This window comes from Ictidomys tridecemlineatus, chromosome 11 (genome assembly GCF_052094955.1).
Source record: "Ictidomys tridecemlineatus isolate mIctTri1 chromosome 11, mIctTri1.hap1, whole genome shotgun sequence".
Classification (NCBI taxonomy): domain Eukaryota; kingdom Metazoa; phylum Chordata; class Mammalia; order Rodentia; family Sciuridae; genus Ictidomys; species Ictidomys tridecemlineatus.
In genome coordinates this window covers 74,904,221-74,926,909 of record NC_135487.1, presented here as the reverse complement: position 1 = coordinate 74,926,909, position 22,689 = coordinate 74,904,221, and the positions used below count along the sequence as shown (strand labels likewise).

The following is a 22,689-nucleotide window of genomic DNA, read 5'->3' as shown; positions in this document are numbered from 1 at the left end:
TAAACCAAATTAAAACTTCAGTGGAAAGCATCACCAACAGACTAGTCCACAACAGAAAAACAGAGTTTTAGGTGATGAAGACAAAATATATAAAATTGAAAATAAATTAGCTATGGAAAAAAGATGTTAAGAGACCATGAACAGAATTTCCAAGAAATATGAGATAACATGAAAAAATACAATTTAAGATTTATTGAGATAAATAAAGGCTTGGAAATACAAACCAAAGGAATGAATAATCTTTTCAAGAATAATATCAGAAAATTTCTCAAGCCTAAGGAATGAAATGAAAAAATAAAATATAGGACACTTAAAGGATCCCAAATAGAAAAAACTACAACAGACCCACACCAAAGCACATTATTATGAAAATGCCTAACATACAGAATAAGAATAGAATTTTTAAAGATTGCCAGTGAAAAATGACAGGTTGCATTTAGAGGAAAACTAATCTGGATCTCAGCTGAGACTCAAAGGTAGGAGGTCTTAATATATATCAAGCTCTGAAAGAAAATGGATGCCAGCCACAAACACTATATCTAGCAAATTAAGCTTCAGAACTTATGATGAAATAAAAACTTTCCTTGATAAACAAAAGTTAAAAGAATTCACAATTAAAAAGTCTGCTCTACAAAACATAATCAATAAAATATTTTATAAAGAAGAAATTAAAAATAAAAGTGAAAACCAGGAAATGGAGGAACTACACTAGAAGAATAGTCAATCAAAGGAGAAACTAAATAAAAAAAAAAACAGAAATAAATCAAAATGATAGAGAATGAAGAAAAATCACTTCTCACCAATAATATTAAATGTAAATAGCCTAAACTCATCAATCAAAAGACATAGACTGGGGCTGGGGTTGTGGCTCAGTGGTACAGTGCTTGCTTAGCATGTGTAAGGCACTGGGTTTGATCCCTGGCACCATATAAAAATAAAAACAAATAAAATAAAAGTATTGTACCCATCTACAACTAAAAAATTATTTTAAAAATGTTTAAAAAAAGACATAGACTGGCAGATTGGATTAAAAAATAAGACCTAAAAGTATGTTGTTTTCAGAGACTGAAGGTAAAAAGGTGGGTAAAAACATATCATACACATGGATCTTGTAAACAAGCAGAGATTTCTATCTCATATCAGATAGAGTTTGTTTCAAGCCAAAGTTAATCATAGGGGACAAAGAAGGACATTTCATACTGCTTAAGGGAATTATACATCAATAAGACATAACAATTATAAATATGTATGTCCCAAACAAGAGAAAAATCTATGTACATAAAAACAAACAAACAAAAAAAACCCCACTTCTCAATTTCAGGAATCAAGTAGACAACAATATAATAATACAGGGTGACTTTAACCCACCTCTCTCATCGTTGGATGGATACCCCCAAAACTAAATAAAGTAGATATAGAACTAAAAAGTTAAATTAATTATTTAGACTTAACAGACATATATAGAATACTTCATCCATCAATAACTGAATACACTTTCTTCTCAGAAGCATTGGATCCTTCTCTAAAATAGACCATGTCATAGGCCACAAAGCAACTCTTAGTAAATACAAAAAAATAAATAAATAAAGATAATACCTTGCAATCTATTAGATCACAATGAAATTAAATTAGAAACACATAAATCTCAGAGTCTTGAGACCTGTATCTCAGGGTCCCTGAGCTAAGACAGTTGGTATTGGAAGTGGTTGCTGGAAGCAAGCTCTGTAGTGGGATTTTGAATCGAATCACTCACTGGCAGGACAGCTGTGAAGACATACTCATAGCCTCTGTCAAAGTGTAGCAGTTGTCAAAAACAATAACTAGGGTCAAGTAACATTACTGTCCAGCTGAGCTTATGAGGAGGAGGAAGAAACCATAGAACCTGGCCAATGTGTTCTGAGGGAGTCTGGGAGAGGGTGCATGAGACTGGATCTGAAGAGTGCTATGTCAAGGGTGTGGCAGAACATAAGGTTTGCTAAAAGAAATTGTATTCATTATCTATTGCTGAGCAATAATACTACTAACATAAATTTAGTGGCTTCAAATTATGCCCATGTATTGTCTCACAGTTCCTGTGAGCCAGGAGTTCCAGCACAACTTCACTAGGTCATCTGCAAGGATTCAATGAAGGTGTCAGCCCAGGCTGATCTTATCTGAACGCTCAAGTGGGGAAGGAGCCACTTCCAACCTTACCTGGTTGTTGGTAGGATTCAGTTCCTCACAGACTATCAAAATGAGCCTCACTTTTTTGTTGGCTGACTTCTAGAGGCCACCTCAGCACCATGTTAGATATGCCTTTTCTTAGCAAAGTTCATACCATGGCAGCTTCCTTCTTCAAAGCCATCAAGACAGAGTCTCCTTAAAGACTGATGTTCCAATCTTAATGTAGCATAACTACAGACACATAACCACATGTATTTTGGAACATGTCTCAGTCACACTCAAGGGGAGGGAATACAAAGAGTGCGAATATAGGAGGCAGAATCATGAGAGACCTTAGAGTCTCATCACAGAGAGAATTTACTGATTTGGGAGCATTCTCCTAGAGTGCAACATTTAACACCTTGGCAAGATCCCTGGGGACTAGCGTTAATGTGTTTCTCAGAGAAAGTGACAGCCCAAATTTAATGAAGTAAAAGTGGAAAGTGCTGTGGTCAATAGTATAAGAAAGGACCAAAAGGCTCAGAGCAGTAGACATGTAGGAGTGGCTACAGGATGGGAGACTGGAAAACACAACAGTTCTGTTCTTTGAGATGGCTCAGAAGATACTTTGCTTACCAAAGTGATGTCTAATGCACTGGGGAGAGAAATGCTGAGTATCTACCTCAGAGGTTCTGGCACAAATTCAGGCACCATGAGACTGAGGTTTGGAGGACGGGGGAAGTGGTGAAAGTGGATAAATTCTGGAATGACAAGATGTGCTGAAGTGAGAGAATGAAGAGTTGGGATGCCTCTAAGGCTTTAGGGATGAGCAAGAGGAAGAATGAAGGTACATTACTAAGAAGGGGAGAACTGTAAGGAAGGCAGGGAAAATGAAGAGTTCTGCTGTTAAGAGGGAGATGTCTGTTAGACATCCAGACAGAGATGTGAATAGGCAGCTGTGTGTGGGTCTGGAGACGAACAGAGAGGTCCAGGCAAGAGTGATACATGTGTTATTATCCTATGGACGTATGGACCAGCCACATGATGGGATGAGTCGCCTAGGGAGTAAGTATAGATAAAGGAGGGGTCAGAGAAACTGAGCCCCAGAGCATGGCAACGTTAAAAGACTGAGGAGGTGAGAAAGCCAGGGTCTACCACAGGAATAATGAGAGGTGGGGAGGGTATCTACAAGGCATTAGGGGTAGAGACCAGGCTGTGACAAGGAGGGCTATTAGTATATCATCTGATATCATGAGCTTCAGAGTTGGAGATTGAGGAGTTGGAAAAGACAAGGGAAAGCACTGAAGGTGGGCTTGAGGGTTGTGTGGAAGAAGTTGGAAAAGAAAAGTTAAGATGGGTCTAGGTTCTCTTCCTCCCTCCCTCCCTCCCTCCCTCCCTCCCTCCCTCCCTCCCTCCTTTCTTTCTTTCTTTCTTTCTTTCTTTCTTTCTTTCTTTCTTTCTTTCTTTCTTTGGGAGGGAGGACCTACCCGGGGCCTTGTACATGCTAGGCAAGTGCTCTACCACTAAGCTACACCCCCAGTCCCTTTTAACATCTTACTTTGAGACAAGGTCTTTCCAAGTTGCTAAAACTGGCCCCAAACTTGAAATACTCCTGCCTCAGCCTCCCTAGTACTGGATGCCTGGTAAGTCTAAATTCTTAATGGAGTGGGAGGAATAGGTAGAGAGGAGCATATATGCAAAATCCTGTAGGAGTTACAAATTGTACTCCTATGAGCTGAGCATGGCGGCCCATGCCATTAATCCCAGTGACTTGGGAGGCTGAGGCAGGAGGGTCACAAGTTTGAGGCCAGCCTCAGCAACTTAGCAAGGCCTTAAGCAACCTAGCAAGACCCTGTCTTAAAATAAAAAATAAAAAGGGCAGGGGATGTGGCTCGGTGGTTAAGCACCTCTGGGTTCAATCCCCAGTACCAACAATAAAATAAAACCAAACAATTGTACTCCTTTGAATGTGAAGAATGTGAGAAAAAAAATAAATTCCTTTTCAATAATTTCTTTGTTGAACTATATGTCTTTGTTTTTTATCCCTCGGTGTTTGGGGGCTGGGCTTATAGGTAGGGTTTAAGTTAGATAAAGATATTATGTCCACCTATAATTAAAAAAACAAATATTAAAAAAATAATAAAAAATAAAATGGGCTGGGGATATATCTCAGTGTTAGAGTGCTTGCCTAGCATAGGTAGTAGTCTTTAAGGATTGCCTACCTGGTGTTTGTCTCATTTAGGGACCAGAAACTTGACTTGATATTTTTGAGGAACTTAATGAAAACCCATGGTTATCTGCTTCTTAGAAATAAGAATTTAAGCTACATCTTATATTTCCCCCCAAAATACTTCTTTAGAATAGTTGTTAATGAATGTTTTCTAACAAAAAGTAACTCCAACAATGTTTTAACATTTCTTTTACTATTTATTTTTATTATTTTATTTTTCCTTTTAGTTTTGATTTATGGTGTTTAGCAATATTATTTTATATAGTCATATTTACCCAGCTTTTTGCTAATGCTTTCTGCCTTTGAGAACATCCACAGAAAATCTTCCTTACCTCAGACTTATATAAAAATGACTTATTTTTTCTTCTAGGACTTTCACGATTTCATATTTTACATTTAAAATTTCAATTCATCTGAACATTTTTATGTTTTCACTGTCTCTGAATAAAGAATGTTTGGGAGGCTGTGGGTTTAGTTTAGTGACACAGCGCATGCTTAGCATGCACAAGGCCCTGGGTTCAAGCTCTAGCACACAATAACATGTTTCTTCATAGAAGTCATTCATTTCTTGTTAAATAAATTCTCAGGAATCCTTAGTTCTGTTGTTCCTACTGTGCATGGAATCTTTTACATTATATTTTGTAGCTCATTATTAGGGAAGAAATATATCTGTATCTCAATATATGTTGCTAAATGCTTTACTTAATTTTTTTATTTTGAGACAGGCCTCACTAAAATCATTGAGGCTACCCTTGAACTTGAGATCCTCCTGCCTCAGCCAGTGGCTGGGATTACAAGTGTGTTGCCACCACACCAGCTTAAGTGCTTTTTAGATAAGAATGTTGTCAACTCTCACTGGATTGCAATCCTAGTTCTATTAAGTATTTCAGTTTTCCAGTAGTTAAAATTGGCAAACAACATTCTTTCTTCCCATGCTTTTTAATCTGAAAGATACCAAATGGTTGTCATTGTTTCAATTGCATTTCTTTGACAACTATTGGGGGTGAACATCTTTACAAATGTTTATCGGACATTTGTTTTCCCTAGTGACCAGCCATTTGTATGTTTTGCTTCTCTATTTCGTTGATCTGATAAAATTATTTTTAATTCATTTCCACTTTTTTAAAAAAATAAATATTCGTGTGTTATTTCTGCCAAGAGAGGAAGAGTCACCAAATGTCAAAGGTAAATGTCAGTTTATGAGAAAGGGTGGAGAATCACTGCTTGAGCCTGCATGCCTGTTGTTCCTCTAACCCTAACTCTTAAAACCCTATGGGAGGTGAGTTGAGCAGTAAAACCCACATCCAGAGAGGGAAGGGGCTCTTGAAAATCACACAGCCCCAGAGCTGCAGGGGGCCCAGCCCTCCCCTAGTTGCCACCTGCTGGGCCTCCCCTTTCTTTAACTCATGGTGGTCTCCCTGCCAGGTTTGAAAGGATTATCCAGGATCAATATTTGAAATAGTTGTATTTTTTTTTCCTAACTGGAGTTAAGTTTATAAGTTGTTTTTTTTTTTTTTTTTTAATTTAACCACCAAACACCAGAAATAAAAATTTGGAAGGCAGCCAGTTTGACTGGGAGCCAGTACAGTTCCTCACAGCCAAGGAGCTCGCCCTGCATCCCAGTTGTTTTTCCCCTAGTTACTGACATTTCCTCTCAAAAACTGACTGAATTCCCCAACTTCTCAAATTCTTCATCTCAGTAATTCAGTCCCCAAATGATTCTGGAGATCCTGCCCTTGCAGCCCAACCAACCCCCACCTTCATGCTCACTCAGCCCCTGACACCTGAGCTATTTGGGGGTCTGAGGCCCAGGCTCCCTGACCTGGACTCCAGTAGTACTTTCCTGGGGGTTTTAATTGCTGGCTCTGCAAAGGCAAAACAAGGCCCTGGTGGAGTGGGGTGAGGACCAGAGCATCTGCAGACTGGTGTCTGTAAAGAAGGGCACGCAGAAGGTTTGTTCATGCTAATCCCTAATTAAGGGCTGGAACACAGAGTTCATGCACAGTTTGTCACCTAACATAGGTATGGAGAACCAACTGTACACCAGGGAGCCTCATAGACACCAGTAAACAAGACAAGGGGTCCCCTTCCCCATGGAATTTTTCTGCCTGGTGGGAAAGACAGACATGGAACACAAAAATTCCACATCACAAATTCAATAGTTTCAAACGTGAAAATTCTGCTTCAGTCAAGTGGGAGCAATTTTGTGGCCTAGATTACAAGCTCCTCTCCTTTGAAAGGATTCAGAGGAACTGCAACAAGGGGACATAAGCGATGGTCCCTTTTTCCTGCCTCTCACACTGAGGGGCGGGCTGTCCTGAGAATTACAGCCCTGACATGAGTAAGACCCTAAGGGAGGGCTTGGGAGAGGCTGGGCGAGCTGGAGCGCTCTCCTCCCTGCCTGGGAAACTGCTGTTGGGTTCAGCCCTGCCGCCCTCATGGCCTCTCGCAGCACCATGGGACTGGTCAGAGACAAGGCCAGTCGTCCCAGGTTGGCCTTGGAAGTGATCTCTGAGTCAGCTCTCACTGACCCACACATTTTGGGCTCCTCCCCTGTCTCTTGCTCTTTCATGCTCAGAACTCATGTTCCAGATGGGCTCCGCTGGCAAGTGTTTGAGACATGTCTCAGCATCTTGTGATGTATTCCTGAACCTCTGGGTCTCGCGTGGGGTGAGTCACTGGCTCTGACTTGATTCCCGACACATACTGTCCCCTTCGTCCTGGGTCTGTAAACCAAGGCCCAGCATCTGAGTGTAGACCACTAAGTCTCTGTACCAGGCACAGTTGACTGTGCCTCTATACTGATTTCCTCTATACTGATTCTTTCTCAGCATTTTGATAAGGAGAGATTATAAGCACTCTCTCTGCCCCTGGACTCTTCTCTCCCCCAATTTTATTCCTCGTATGATTTTTGTGGTCTAGGGGATATGAGACAGAAAACAGCCAGGAATCTTGCCAAGGCGGGAATATTGGTGTTCCGTCCAAAAGGGTGAATTTCTTTTTATCAACTTAGAGTAGGTGGTGAGTTGGCAAGATCAGAAAATAGATAAAATGCTAGGTGCAGTGGTATGTGTCTATAATACCAGTGACATGGGAGGCTGAGGCAGGAGGATCTCAAGTTTGATCTCAAGCAATTTAATGAGATCCTCAACAACTTAGCAGGGCCCTGTCTTAAAATGAAAAATAAAAAGGTCTGAGGATATAGCTCAGGGTTAAAGGACCCTGAGTTCAATACCAGAACTTTTGCTTTGGTGTGTTTAAGAGCATGGGTGTTAGATTCAGACTGCCTGGATTCAGATCCTGCCATTGTCACTTCTAGATGAATGGTCTTAGGTCTAAGTTTTCTGAGCTTCAGTTTCTCCATCTATAAAATATGAATCAGTACCTAACTCATAAGAATGTTGTGAAGGTAAAATGAGTTAAAACATATACAGAGCTTCCAGAAGTACCTAAGATGCAAGCATTAGTCGAGTGCTTCTTGTAGTTGGTATTAAATGTTCTTTGGGAAGTTTTCATAGCTTTTGAACTTTAGACTAGTAGTAATGATTTTTATGCACACTCACCCCCCTTCTGCCCTTTTCTGGCTCAGTACTCCACAATAGCTACTGTGGCATCTTTTCTTCCATTTCTGTCAGTGAAATCAATAGCAATGCTCTGGACAAACTTCTTTGCTCCAGTGTCTTGGCTCTGTTTTACATAGGTTTGGGTGAGGACGGGACAACAGAAACCGTTTCATAGCAGGGACTCTTCTCTTTGAGTTTGAGGTTTTGTAATCCTAATCTATGGCTGGTCCCCACCCTCACCCCAGAGAAAGCCTGTTTGAAGCATCCATTCATCTATTATTGATCCATTCATTCACTTACTTCAAACCATTATTATCTGTCAAATACTGCAAGAAATAGTAGGTCTAAAAAACAAATTAAGTTCCCAACTCAAAGGGATCAGAGTCACAGGCAGTGATAATCCTGGTGTGTTCAGTGCTGCTGTGAAGGTGGGTGTAGAGTGCTTTGGGTGTACCAGGGAGGTACTTGACCTGATACTGGGTGTGAGGGGTTGTTGATGTTAGATGTTAGGTTCTGGCTGATTAGGAAGAGACTGTCAGTTGTAACCAAGGAAGGATATCTTGGCTGATAAAGCAGCAGGTATAGAGGTCTTAAGAGGAAGGAGAGGTGTTTGTTCCAGACCTAGGAAGGGGCAGGGTAGTGTAGTCCAGGGGTGAGGGCAGGGTATGCCAGGAAAATATGGGAGCTTCACTCAAACTTTTCCATTGATGATGTAGAGCTGTCATATTTTCCTGTGGTTTCTTATTCCTTAATATTCCATCTCAAGTAGTGTTCAAAAAATGAAGTTAATTTTCAAATGAGCTATCTTATATATGTTTTCCTTACATGTTCCATGGTGTTATGAACATGTTTTTAAACTTCCGGGTAAACTGATTGAACACGTATATTTATTCCAGGTGTCTTGTAAAAATATCAATGGAATGAGAATAGAGCAGGAAAAACAGAAAAGGTCAAAGAATAAAGGAAGAAGACAATAGTAGGTGAAAAATGCCAATGAATTGTTATAATATGAAAGTCAGAAGAGAGAGCCAGGGGTTTCCTGGAAAATGGTGGAACAGAGCTAGGCAATGTCTCCCAATCTCCCCACAAAACAGAAAGGAGGCAGTGAAGGAACAGCTAACCTGAGAGAACTTTACTCCAAATTTATACCTGGATTAGGTGAACTGTGGAGAACAGTACCAACAAATATTTTGCTTTTAAAAAGGTTGAATAGTACATGACTTGGTTCTGAAGTGATTGTAGTAGAGTTCAGTGGCTTCTCTCAAGTGGAACAGCAGAGGCTATACATTGAGTGAAAGTATTAATACCTGGATAATTGCCCAACCCAGGGCTCTTAAGAGAAAGGTCATGAATAGTTCCTTGCTTAAAATAAGAGGCAATGACCATCTCAATAAATGGGTAGACATGCAAGCAATACAAAAAAAGCAAGGGAATAAACCACCCAAAACAGCCCATAATACTTCAACAAGTGACCCCATAGATACCACAGTGAAGGAGATGTTAGAGAAAGAATTTATAAATATCATAGTTAAAATATTTGATGAGTTAAAAGAAGATGTAAGGCATGAAATAAGAGAAAATACAAGAAGTGAAAGATCACTTCAATGAAGAGCTAGAGATCCTGAAAAAGAACCAAACACACAAATCCTAGAATGAAAGTTAATAAATCAAATTGTGTTTTCAATGGAAATAATCACCAATAAAGCAGACCACTTTGAAGATAGGTTTCAGGCCTTCAACACAAAGTATATAATATTGAAAATAAAGTTGAACATAAAGAAAAGATGTTGAGAGACATGACCAGAATATTCAAGAAATCTGAAATAACACCAAGAGACTAAATTTAAGAATCAATAGGATAGATGAAGACTCTGAAATACAAACTAAAGGAATGTGCAGTCTTTATAATGAAATAGTATTCAAAATATTTCCAGATCTTAAGAATGAAGTGGAAATTCAAATACAAGATGTATACAGAATTCTGAATAGAGAGAATGAGAATAAATCTTCTCCAAGACACATTAAAATGCCTAATATACAGCATAAGAATAGAATTTTAAAAGCTGCAAGAGAAAAATGACAAGTCACATTCAGAGGTAATCGATTTGGGTTTCAACTGATTTCCTAGCCTGGACCTTAAAAGCCAGGAGGGCTTAGAATATTTTATATCAAACTCTGAAAAAAAGTGGGTGTCAGCCAAGATTTCTATACCCAGCAAAATTATCTTTTAGAATTGAAGATGAAACAAAAACCATCTATGATATTAAAAGAATTCATAACCATAAAACCTGTACTACAAAACATACTCAATAAACTATTTTTTTAATCTATTGGTTCTTTTTAGTTATATGTAACAGCAAAATACATTTTGATATGATTGAACAAGCATAGAATATATCATATTCTAGTTAAGAGTCCCATTCCTGTTATTCATCATGGTAGAATTTACTGTTTTGTTTTCATATATGTACATGGGGAAATTATGTCAGATTCATTCCACCGTTGTTCGTCTTTGCCTATACCTTCTCCTTTCCCTCCATTCCCTCCCTTCCCTAATGTCTAATCTACTCACTTCTATTCTTCCCCCTAACCCCCTGTCCTTCTCATTTTGGGTTAGCTTCCACCTATGAGAAAACATTTGACCTTTAATTTTGGGGGGACTGGCTTACTTTACATAGCATGATAGTCTCCAGATTCATCCATTTGCTGGCAAATGTCATAAAGTCACTCTTCTTCATGGCTGAGTAATATCCATTGTGTATATATGTCTCATTTGGTTCCCTAGCTTAACTATTGTGAACTGAGCTGCTATAGACATTGATGTGGTTGTATAACTATATTATGCTGATTTTAACTCATTTGGATATATACTGAGGAATTGAATAATGGGATCAAATGGTGGTTCCATTCCAAGTTTGTTTTTAAGGACTCTCCATACTGCTTTTCAGAGCAGTTGCACCAATTTGTAGTCTCACCAGCAATGTATGAGTAAACATTTTGCCCCATATCCTCACCAATATTTATTGTTATTTATATTTTTGATAATTCCATTCTGACTAGAAACTTGCATTTCTTTGCTAGAGATGTTGAACATTTTTTCATATTTTTGTAGACCATTTGTATTTCTTCTTCTGTGAAGGATCTGTTCAGTTACTTTGCCCATTTATCTTATTGATTGGGGTTGCTGTTATTGTTGTTGTTGTGTGTGTTTTAAGTTTTTTGAGTTCTTTATATATCCTGGAAATTAATGCTCTGAGGTACAGGTGGCAAAGATTTTCTCTCATTCTGAAGACTCTCTCTTCATGCTCTTGATTGTTTCCTTTGCTGTGAAGAATCTTTTTAGTTTGATGCTATCCCATTAATTGATTGTTGATTATACTTCTTGTGCTTTAGGGGTCTTATTAAGAAGTCAATTCCTAAGCTGATATGTTGAAGTGTTGGGCCTAACTTTTCTTCTTGTATGTGCAGAATTTCTGGTCTTATACCTAGGTCCTTGATCCACTTTGAGTTGAGTTTGGTTCGAGGTGAGAGATAGGGGTTAAATTTTATTCTGCTACATATGGATTTCCAGTATTCCCAGCATGATTTGTTGAAGAGGCTATCTTTTCTCCAATGTATGTTATTGCCAAAGCTTTGTCTAGTGTGAGGTAATTGTATTTTTGTGGGTCTGTACTATTCTATTCCATTGGTCTTCTTGCCTGTTTTATTACCAATACCATGCTATTTTTGTTAGAGCTCTATAGTATAACTTTAGGTCTGGTGTTGTGATGACTCCTGCTTCACTTTTCTTGCTAAGGATTTCTTTGGTTATTCTGGGCCTCTTGTTTTTCTAGATGAATTGCATGAATACTTTTTCTATTTCCATGAAGAACAATCATTGGAATTTTGATGGAAATTGCATTAAATCTGTACAGTGTTTTTGGTAATATTAAATGTGCCTACTCAAGAACATCTTCTAAGGTCTTCTTCAATTTCTTTCTTTAGTGTTCTGTAATTTTCATTGTAGAGGTCTTTCACTTCTTTTGCTAGATTGATACCCAAGTTTGTGGAGTTTTGTTTGTTTGTTTGTTTTAGGATATTGTGAATAGGATGGTTTTTCTATTTTTTCTTTTAGCTGATTCATCTCAATGAACTATTTCATGAAGAATAAATGAAAAATAAAAATAGAAAACCAGCAGAGGGATGAACTGCACTATAAGAATAGTTAAAGGAAAACCAATCTGAAATAAACATGAGAAATAAGTCAAAATGGCAGTAAATAAAAATCACTTCCCTATAACAACACTGAATGCAAATGGTCTAATCTCTTTAGTCAAAAGACACAGATTATCAGACTGGATTAAAAAAGAAGACTCAATCATATGTTGTTTGCAAGGGACTCATAGACATAGACATCTGCAGACTGAAGATGAAAGTATAAGAAAAGACACATCATGCAAATGGTAGCCATAAATAAGCAGGAATAACTATTTTCATATCAAAGTGAACTTCAAGCCAAAATTAATCAGAAGCAACAAAAAAGATCATTTCATACTGGTTAAGGGAATCATTAATAACAAGATATAATGGCTATAAATATTTGTGTACTAAACAATGGTGCATCTGTGTACATAATATAACCCTTTTTCTATATTAAGAATCAAACAGATCACAATACAATATTACTGGGTGATTTCAACACACCTCTTACCACTAGATAGATCATCCAGACTTAAACACAAAGTAAATCTTATCAAACACACACAAAAGATAATTCTTTGAATCCTTTCAGATTATAATGGAATAAAGTTAGAAGTCAATGACAACACTAAAAAACCAGAAATCCCTCTAACACCTGGAGAGTGAATAATATACTTTTGAATGATGAATGGATAACAAAAGAAGTCAGAAGAAAAATAAAAGATCCTTAGAAATGAATGAGAATAGTGATATAGCATATCAAAACCTCTGGAACAATATGAGGGCAGTTCTAAGAGAAAAGTTTATAGCAGTGAGCTCATACATTAAAAAAAAAACTGAAATGTTTCAAATAAATAAAGTACCATTATACCACAAGGCCCTAGAAAAAGAAGAACAAACTAACACAAAAATCAGTAGCAGATAGGAGATTACTAAAATTGGACCTGAAATCAATGAAATTGAGAATAAAGAGATATAAAAGATCAACAAAACAAAGAGTTGGTTATTTTGACAGGATAAACAAGATTGATAAACCCCCATAGCCAGACCAACCGAGAGAGAGGAGACTCAAATTAACAAAATTAGAGATGGAAGATGAAATTTCACCACAGACACTACTGAAAGTCAGAGATCATTAGAAATTATTTTGAAAATTTATTCTCCAATAAGCTAGAAACATATGACCTCCCCAAATTGAACCATGAGGATATAGAAAACTTAAATAGATCAATATCAAGTAATGAAATTGAAGCAGGTATTAGAAGTCTTCCAAAAAAGAAAAGCTCAGGATTTGACAAATTCTTAGCTGAGTTCTACCAGACCTTAGAAGAAAAACTAGTCCCAATCCTCAGCAAATTATTCCATGACACAGAGAAGTAGGAAACATTGATAAATTCATTCTATGACACCAGTATCACCCTGATACCAAAACCAGATAAAGACACATCAAGGGAAGAAAACTACAGTTTTACATCCTTGATCAACATATATGAAAAAACTCTCAATAAAATATTGGCAAACCACATACAAAAATATGTCAAGAAGGTAGTGCACCATGATCATCCCAGGGATGCAAAGTTTGTTCAACATACAGAAATCAATAAATGTAATTCACCACATATATAAAGGACAAGAATCACATGATTATCTCAATAGATGCAGAAAGAGCATTGACCAAGTACAGCACTTACTCATACTTAAAATACTAGAGAAAACAGAAGGAACTTACCTCAACATTATAAAGGCTATTTATGACAAACCCAAGACCAACATCATACTGTATGGAAATAAAAAAATTGAAAGCTTTTCTCTAAGAACAGGAACAAGACAAATATGCCCACTCTCACCACTTCTATTCAACCTAGTCCTTGAAGAAATCAGAAATCAGGCAAGAGAAGGAAAATAAAGCAATACAAATAGGGAAAAAAAGGTCAAATTATCTCTGTTTGCTGATGACACAATCTTATATTTAGAAGATAAAAACAAACAAACCAACAACCAAAAAACTCCACCAGAATACTTCTAGAGTTAATAAAACAAATTTAGTAAAGTAACACTATACAAGATCAACATACATAAATTGATGATGTTCCTATACTTTAACAATGAATCTGCTGAAAAAGAAATTAGGAAAACTCTCCCATTCACAATAACCTCAAAAATATAAAATAAAATATTGGGAATTAATCTAACAAAGGACATAAAGAACCTCTACGATAAAAACTATAAAACACTAAATCAAGAAATTGAAGAAGACCTTAGAAGATGGAAAGACCACCAATGTTCATGGATATTCAGAATTAATATTGCCCAAATGGCCATACTACCAAAAGTGCTATACATATTCAATGCAATCCCCATCAAAAATATCAATAACATTCTTTACAGAACTAGAAACAAACAGCTCTAAAATTCATTTAGAAGAATAAGAGACGCAGGATAGCTAAAGCAATATTGAGCAAAAAGAACAATGATACAGGTATCACAATACTGGACCTCAAATTATACTACAGAGCTATAGTAGCAAAAATAGCATGGTACTAGCAGCAAAACAGACAAGAAGGCCACTGGAGTAGAACAGAAGATGCAGAGACAACCCCACATAAATACAGTTATCTGATATTAGACAAAGGTGCCAAAAACATATGTTGGAGAAAAGATAGCCTTTTAAACAAAGGGCTCATAAAACTAGATACCCATATTTAGAAGAATGAAACTTGACCCCATCTCTCACCCTGCTCAAAAGTCAACTCAAGGGGCTGGGTATATAGTCAGTTGGTAGAGTGCTTGCCTTGCATGCACAAGACCCTGGGTTCAATCCCCAGCACCACACACACACAGACACACACACACACACACACACACACACACACACAATTCAACTCAAAGTGGATCAAAGACCTAAAAATTAGACCAGAAGCTGCAACTGCTAGAATAAAATGTAGGCCCAACACTCCAATATATTGGCACAGGCATTAGCTTCCTGAACAAAACTCTTAAAGAGCAGGAAATAAAACCAAAAATAAATAAGTGGTAAGGCATCAAATTAAAAAGATTCTGCAACAATTAAGAGCATGAAGAGAAAGCCCCCAGAATGGCAGAAAATTTTTGCAATCACTCCTGACGTAGGGGATTAATATTCAGAGAATAGAAGAACTCAAAAAGCTTAACATCAAATAAACAATAAATGGGCAAAATATCTAAACAGACACTTCTCGAAAGAAGAAATGGCCAACAAATATACGAAAAATTTTTTTCAACATCTCTAGCAATTAGGGAGATGCAAATCAAAACTACATTAAAATTTTATCTCAGTCCAGTCAGAACAGCAATTATCAAGAATACAAATAATAGAAAATTATTATTTGCTGGCGAGGTTGCTATCCAGGATGTGGGATAAAAGGTACACCCCTACATTGTTGGTGGGACTGCAAATCAGTGCAACCACTCCAGAAAGCAGTATGGAATGGAACCACCACAAGACCCAGCTATCCCATTCCTTGGTATATACCCAAAAGATCTAAAATCAACTTACTATATGGATGCAGCAATATCAATGCTTATAGCAGCTCAATTCACAATTGGTAAGCTATAGAACCAACCCAGGTGCTCTCCAACAGATGAATGGGTAAGGAAAATGTGGTATATATACACAATGGAGTATTACTCATCCACCAAGAAGAATGAAATGTATGTCACTTGCTGGTAAATGGATAGAACTGGAAACAATAGAATATTTTCTCTGATATGTGGAAGCTAATTCAAAATAAGGGAGAGAAAGAAGAAGAAGAAGAAGAAGAAGAAGAAGAAGAGGAGGAGGAGGAGGAGGAGGAGGAGGAGGAGGAGGAGGAGGAGGAGGAGGAGGAGGAGATGATCAGTGAAATAGAGGAAGAGAATTGAGCAGGGAGGGAGGAGGGATGGGATAAAGGAAGAACAGTGGAATGAATTTGACCTAACTTTCCTGCATACATATACGAATAAATCACAATGACTCTTACCATTACATAATCTACAAGGCACTAATTTGGAAAATAAACTATAAGTAAATAGCAGAAATATCAGTAGAGGGAGGGAGGAGCAGAGGGGGAAGATCTAGGGTTGGAATTAGAACAAATTATATTCAATGCTTTAATAAGTATGCCAGAATGAAACCTCATGTTATCTTCAACTAAAAAGAACCAATAAAAGCAGGAGGAGGATGAAGGGGAGGAGGAGAAGGAGAACAGGTATCTTAGATTGGGTTCCCTATGAAATACACCCAGAGATGGAGATCTGAGGCTAGAAGTTACTGGGCAGAGCTCTTAGGAAGCACTCCAGTCGGGGAGTAAAAGAACAGGACGGAGCAGGAAGAGGAATGAGAGTGCGATGGAGTCTGGAGTCGTGGCAGGGCCTCAGCTGACTTCTAAGGAAGCGGAGAGTCTCCGAATTGAGGCTCAGAACTGGAGATACCTGCGCGGGAGGTAGTTCCTTTCACACAGGGCCAATTCCTGAGGAAGAACCTGATTGTAAACCTTCATCAGCAATAGCGTCAGAAGCTGAGAAATGAGAGCCTTAAGCAATGTGGGGGTATTTGGGTGGTGCACCCCAACATCCACTGAAATGGGATTCAAAGGAAAAGGCTGAGGAATGGGGGATGCCCCTCGGAGCACATGGGAGGCTGTGGGGCTGAAAACAGGAACATCATTTGAGGGGTCCCCACCTCTTTCCAACCCTGGCAGAGGACTGAAGGTTTACTGTAGGGTGAGCTTTGATTAAAGTTTTCAGAGCCAGGAACACCAGAAAAGGAGTACCAGGGAGCACCTCAAAACGGAGGTGGTGGAGTCTCCCCAAAGGAGGGCAGTTCTGAACCATGAGACCTCCAGCCCCTCCCCCATTCAGGTCACAGAATCTCCGCTGTCAAACTCAGAGCCCAGGTGGAAATCAGGAGAGTTCTCTAGAAGACTGCCCAATGCAAGAGAAAAGCCCTATTGATACTGAGATTTGGGGATTCCCAAATAAAAATGAGTTAGACCCCTTACTATTTTAATGAACATTACCATGCAACAAACCCCACCTGGCTTAGCATTTTTTTTTTTTTTTTGTAACGGGGGATTGAACCCAGGGAGGGGTGTTTAATCACTGAGCCACACCCTCAGCCCTTTTTTATATTTTAAATGAAGACCCAGTGTCTCGCTAAGGTACTTAGGGCCTCACTAAGTTGCTGAGGCTGACTTTGAACTCGTGATCCTCCCTGCCTCAGCCTCCTGAGCTGCTGGGATTACAGGCATGCACCAGGCTCAGTCTTAGCTTTTAAACAGCTTGTTAATAGTCTTTTTTTTTTTCTTTTTTTTTCCTTTTTTTTTTTTAAATTCAAGCAAACAAATTGTTTATTTAATGCTAAGATAATAGATAGATATTTTACAGAGATAAACAATTAAGAAACAGTCTTGTTTTTCTAAATAGGATTTTGATCATAAAAACAGCAGTGACTCAGACGTTTAAGAATAGCACACAAGTCAAGAAAAGAATAGGTCCAATGTTTACGTGAACCATGTTAATAGTCTTTTTAAACAGCTTTTTAATACTCTCAAATATAGTCGGAGTCAGCGATGACACTCATATACTTGAGAGAAAACTTGAAAGACCTTTGAAAATGTTCATTTGTTTGTTGTCTTTGTTTCTTACAAATTATCTGTTTATGCTCTTTACCCATCCATATTACTAATAAATACACTTTTGGGGTGCTGTGGTTTTAATGTGTACCTCAAAGTTTCTATGTTAGAAACTCAAACCCCGATGTAACCGTGCTGAGAGGTGAGACCTTTAAGGGGTGACAGGGTCACCAGGACAGAGCCCTCATGAATAGATTAATAACATCATAGTGGAAGAGGGTTAGTTATTGCTAGAGATGGTTTATTACAAAACTACCTTTGGGCCAGATATGGTGGCTCATGCCCATAACGCTAGTTACTTAGGAGGTTGAGGCAGGAGGATCACAATTTGAAGGCCAATTTATGCAATTTAGCGAGAACCTGTCTCAAAATTAAAAAGGGCTGGGAGATGTAATTCAGTGGTAAAGCATTCATGAATTCAATCCTTGGTAGCACACCTGTGGGCGTTCGTGCGGGGACACACACACACACACACACACACACACACACACACACACATACACACACACCACAGCCTCACCTCACCATCACCTTGATTTTGGACTTCCCAGGCTCCAGAACTGAGAGCTAGATAAATTTCTATTCGTTGTTAATGAGGCAGTCTGTGTTTTCCTGTGATAGCAACATGAAATGAACTAAGGCATCTGGCATCTCAGTGAATCTAATAAATATGCAAAAACATATTTTAAAAATGTTCCATAGGAACGCGTACAGAACTTCAGAGGTGACCTAGTGGTGTGACTCTCATCTTACAAAAAAAGAAAAGTAAAGCCTTGAGAAGTGAAGTGCCAAGTCAGTTCTAGAGCCCTGCTGGTCACTGACGATGGGGGGAGGGGGGGAATCCAGCTTGATCCCCCACCTGTTAGAGTGTGCTGCCTCTTCAATTGCTTCTAAATTTGGCGCAAAACCACATTTCCCTCCCAGTAGCAGTATTCAGGAATTAACAAAGAGCCACCTTCATTTTCCCACAGTTTGTAACATTTCTTTTTTTTTTTTTTTTAAAGACCAGGGATAAATAGCTGAGAGGATTTTAAACTAACTCGAGACTCCTTGTGATTTCATGCTGTAATTTTGGCAATTTTCCATTAGCACCTTGCAAATCTCCATTCCAGTTCACACAGCATTCAGCTGCATTTTGCCATTTAAGTAATACAAGTTGCAGTCAAAAAAGATTAGTATCATAGCCCTGTCAAGAAATGAGACCAAACTGCTGATTCTTCTGCAGGAGAAGGGAGTGGGAAGGGCAGAGTAATCATTTCAATGTTAATCCCAGTGCTTTGAGATCCTGGGAGCCCAGGAATTCCTCTCCTGACCACAAAAGGGATTAAAAATACCCACAGTTAGAATGGTGCATTCTGGGCTGTCTCCCTCTGTGCCCACTTAGCATCTGTGATACGGTGATTGTGTGGGTCCCAGCAGATATAATTTGTAGAAGAGTAGCTACAGGATTTAGAGTTCCCAAATGTAAAACTGAACTCAAAAGAACGTGAAGCATTGGGCAGGATTTTTCTCTCACCAGGGAAATCTCTTCTTTTTCAGAGTAAATTTAACAATCACATTTTGTTGACTCTTAAGTTTCAAGACTTATCTACTGTAGTTCGAGGGGTTTCGTTTGTTTGTTTTGGTACTAGGGATTGAATTTAGTGCTTCACCACTGCATCACATTCCCAGCCTTTTTTTTTTCAATTTTTTATTTGTTCTTTTTAGTTACATATGACAGTCGAATATATTTTGACATATCACACATACATGGAGTATAACTTTCCATTTTTGTGCTGTACATGATATGAAGTTACACTGGTGGTGTATTCATATAAGAACATAAGAAAGTTTATGTCCATTCATTCTACTGTCTTTCCCATTCCCATTTCCTCTCCCTTCCCTTCATTCCCCTTTGTCTAATCCAGTGAACTTCTATTCTTACCTAGCCCCTGCTTATTGTGAGTTAGCATCTGCATATCAGAGAGAACATCTGGCCTTTGGTTCTTTGAGATTGGCTTATTTCACTTAGCATGATTGTCTCTAGGTCCATTCACTTACCAGCAAATGCCATAATTTCATTGTTCTTTCTGGCTGAGTCATATTCCATTGTGTATATGTACCACGTTTTTTTTAAACCATCCTTCTGCTGAAGGACACCTAAGTGGTTCCATAGCTTAGCTATTATAAATTGAGTTACTATAAACATTGATATGGCTGTGTCACTAAAATATGCTGAATTTAAGTCCTTTGGATATGTGCCGAGGAGTGGGATAACTGGGTCAAATGGTGGTTCCATTTCAAGTTTTCTGAGGACTCTCCATCCTTCTTTTCAGAGTGGTTGCACCAATTTGCAGTCTCACCAGCAATGTATGAGAGTACATTTTTGCCCCCACATCCTTGGCAAAAGTTATTGTTACTTGTATTCTTGATAACTGCCATTTTGACTGGATCCCAGTCCTTTTTACTTTTTCTTTTGAGACAGGATCTTGGTAAGTTTCTTAGGGCCTCACTAACTATCTGAGGCTGGGTTTGAACTTGCCATCTCCTGCCTCAGCCTCCTTAGCTGGTGGGATAACAACTGTGTGCTACCTCACCCAGCTGCTCTGCGTTTTTATCTGTTAACTTAGTGTTTCCTTTTTTCTTGGCAGTGTGTACTACTCAAGCAATAATAAGTTAATTGCCTCAATTAAGCATCTGGCAAGAGGAGGATAGAATTATATTAAGTGTAGGTAATAGAGAGGCTTAGAATTATGGACAGATGAACAAATATTCAACAATAATAGCAAGAGGGAAGTTTAAAGCTAATAATGGTAAGTAGAGCATTCAGTGTGTACCACACATAGAAAACCTTCACAAGTATTACCTCAATTAATCCTCCCAACAATTAGGTAGTTACCATTATCCTCACTTCAGATGAAGAGATTGATGTTGAGACTGATAAAATTACTAGCTCAAACTCATAAATTAGATTTCTCGGGACCAGAGCAAGCAATCTGACTTCACTATCCTAAACTCTTAAACTTCTCTATGTACAACCTCCACAAATGCTCCAGAGATTGTATTCTCTGCTCCCGAAGTAGTAAGTGCTCAAAAAATTTTAGCTGGCTAAATAAATAAACATGGCATCGCCTCAGTATGGGTCAGAGGTAGGTGGCTATGTGTCTTATAAATTGAAAAGATCTGAAAGCTATAGCAAAATTCTCAGAGCATTTTGGTCGAATTTAGAACTTTTGGGATGACTGTCACATTATCATCCCTTCTTTGTTCTAGCAGGATGAAAATATTATTAAAAGTTGTGCTGGGCATAGTGCCACAAGCCTGTAATCCCAACAAATCAGGAATTGGAACTAGGAGGATCCCAAGTTTGCTAGCCTCAGCAACTTAGTGAGGCCCTGTCTCAAAGTAAAAAATACAAGGGGCTTGGGATGTGGCTCAGGGGTAAATTGCCTGTCTGTTAAATCCCACCCCCCCCCAAAAAAAGTGTTGATTATTATGTTTATCACAGAGTTATTTACGACTGAAATAAGGTAATTACTGAATGTCCAATGAAAGGGGTTTGTCAAATAAATTAGGGAATGTGTATGGTAGGGTACACTACGGCCTTAAAAACTAAATCTCCGGGGGTTGAGTCTAGAGCTCTGTGGTAGAATGCTTGCCTTGCACGTTCGAGGCTCTGGATTTAATCCTAAACACTGCAAGAGAACAAAACAAAATAAAGTTGAGTTGTACAAAGAGCCTAATACTTCCATGCTTTGGGCATGTAATTAATTTCATGTTATTTTCCTGTTTAAAAAAAAAAATCAGCCGACCATGATGAGCCACATCCCAGTTATAGGAGGCCAAGAAAGGAGGATCACTTGAGCTCAGAAAATCAAGGCTATGCTAGGCAATAGAGTTAAAAAACAAAACAAAACAAACAAACAAAAAAATCAAGTTATAAGATTGTCACATGACATAAAAACAAATGCCTGTGGGTTTTTTGCTTTGCTTTATTTGTTCTGATGTTGTTGTTTGTTTGTTTGTTTGTTTAGAGTGCTAGGGATTAAACCTTGTGCCTTGTGCATACTAGGCAAGAATTCTACCACTGAGCTACCCCCTCTGCCCAAAAAAACTCATTCTTTTTTTTTTTTTTTTTTTTTTAAATATTAGACATTGAACCCAGGGGCCTTTTTACCAGTGTTTACCACTGAGCTACACTCCCAGCTCTCTTTATTTTTTTATTTTGAGACAGGACATCACAAGGTTACTAAGGGACTCGCTCAATTGCTGAGGCTGACCTAGAATTCAGGATCCTCTGCCTCAGCCTTTTAAGTAACTGGGATTACAGACACAAATCACTATGCCTGGCTTTTTTGTTGTACTAGGGATTGAACCAAGGGGCGCTTTACCACTAAGCTATGCCTTATCCTTTTTTATTTTGAAACAGGATCTTGCTAAATTGCCGGGGTTGGCCTTGAACTTGTGATCCTTCTGCCTCAGCCTCCCAAGTTGCTGGGATTATAGTGATATCACCATGTGCCACGTGCAACACATGTACCACAGTGCCCACCCCAAAAAACACATTCTTGATATATTGTCTAATGGAAAAAACAGTTACAAAATAATATGTTAGGCTATTATCAACAATGGGCCTGTATTTATGCATAGAAACGTGCTACACTGTGGTACCTCTTTGTTAAGTTTCATTATAACTGATTTTTTTTAAATCACATTATTTTTTTCTAGTTGTAAAATGTGTATGGTTATTGTAGAAAGTTTAAAAAATATTTTTGAAACGCAAAAACAAAACAAAACAAAACAAAACACCCTAAAACCAGGGCTGGGGTTGTGGCTCAGAGGTGGAATGCTCACCTAGCATGCGTGAGGCAGTGGGTTTGATCCTCAGCACCACATAAAAATAAAATAAAGCTATTGTTTCCACCTAAAACTAAAATATATATAT

The 22,689-nt window shown here is 38.3% G+C and overlaps 2 long non-coding RNA genes across 2 annotated transcripts in view; one reads left to right on the top strand and one right to left on the bottom strand.

The window, feature by feature from the left end:
• Positions 1-13,980, bottom strand: part of LOC144368130 (uncharacterized) — an 87,626-nt gene extending 73,646 nt beyond the window's left edge. The window contains exon 1 of the long non-coding RNA XR_013427903.1: positions 13,844-13,980. This is a non-coding gene — a long non-coding RNA (uncharacterized LOC144368130). The remainder of the gene's footprint in view (positions 1-13,843) is intronic.
• Positions 6,933-22,689, top strand: part of LOC144368129 (uncharacterized) — an 87,865-nt gene continuing 72,108 nt past the window's right edge. The window contains exon 1 of the long non-coding RNA XR_013427902.1: positions 6,933-7,042. This is a non-coding gene — a long non-coding RNA (uncharacterized LOC144368129). The remainder of the gene's footprint in view (positions 7,043-22,689) is intronic.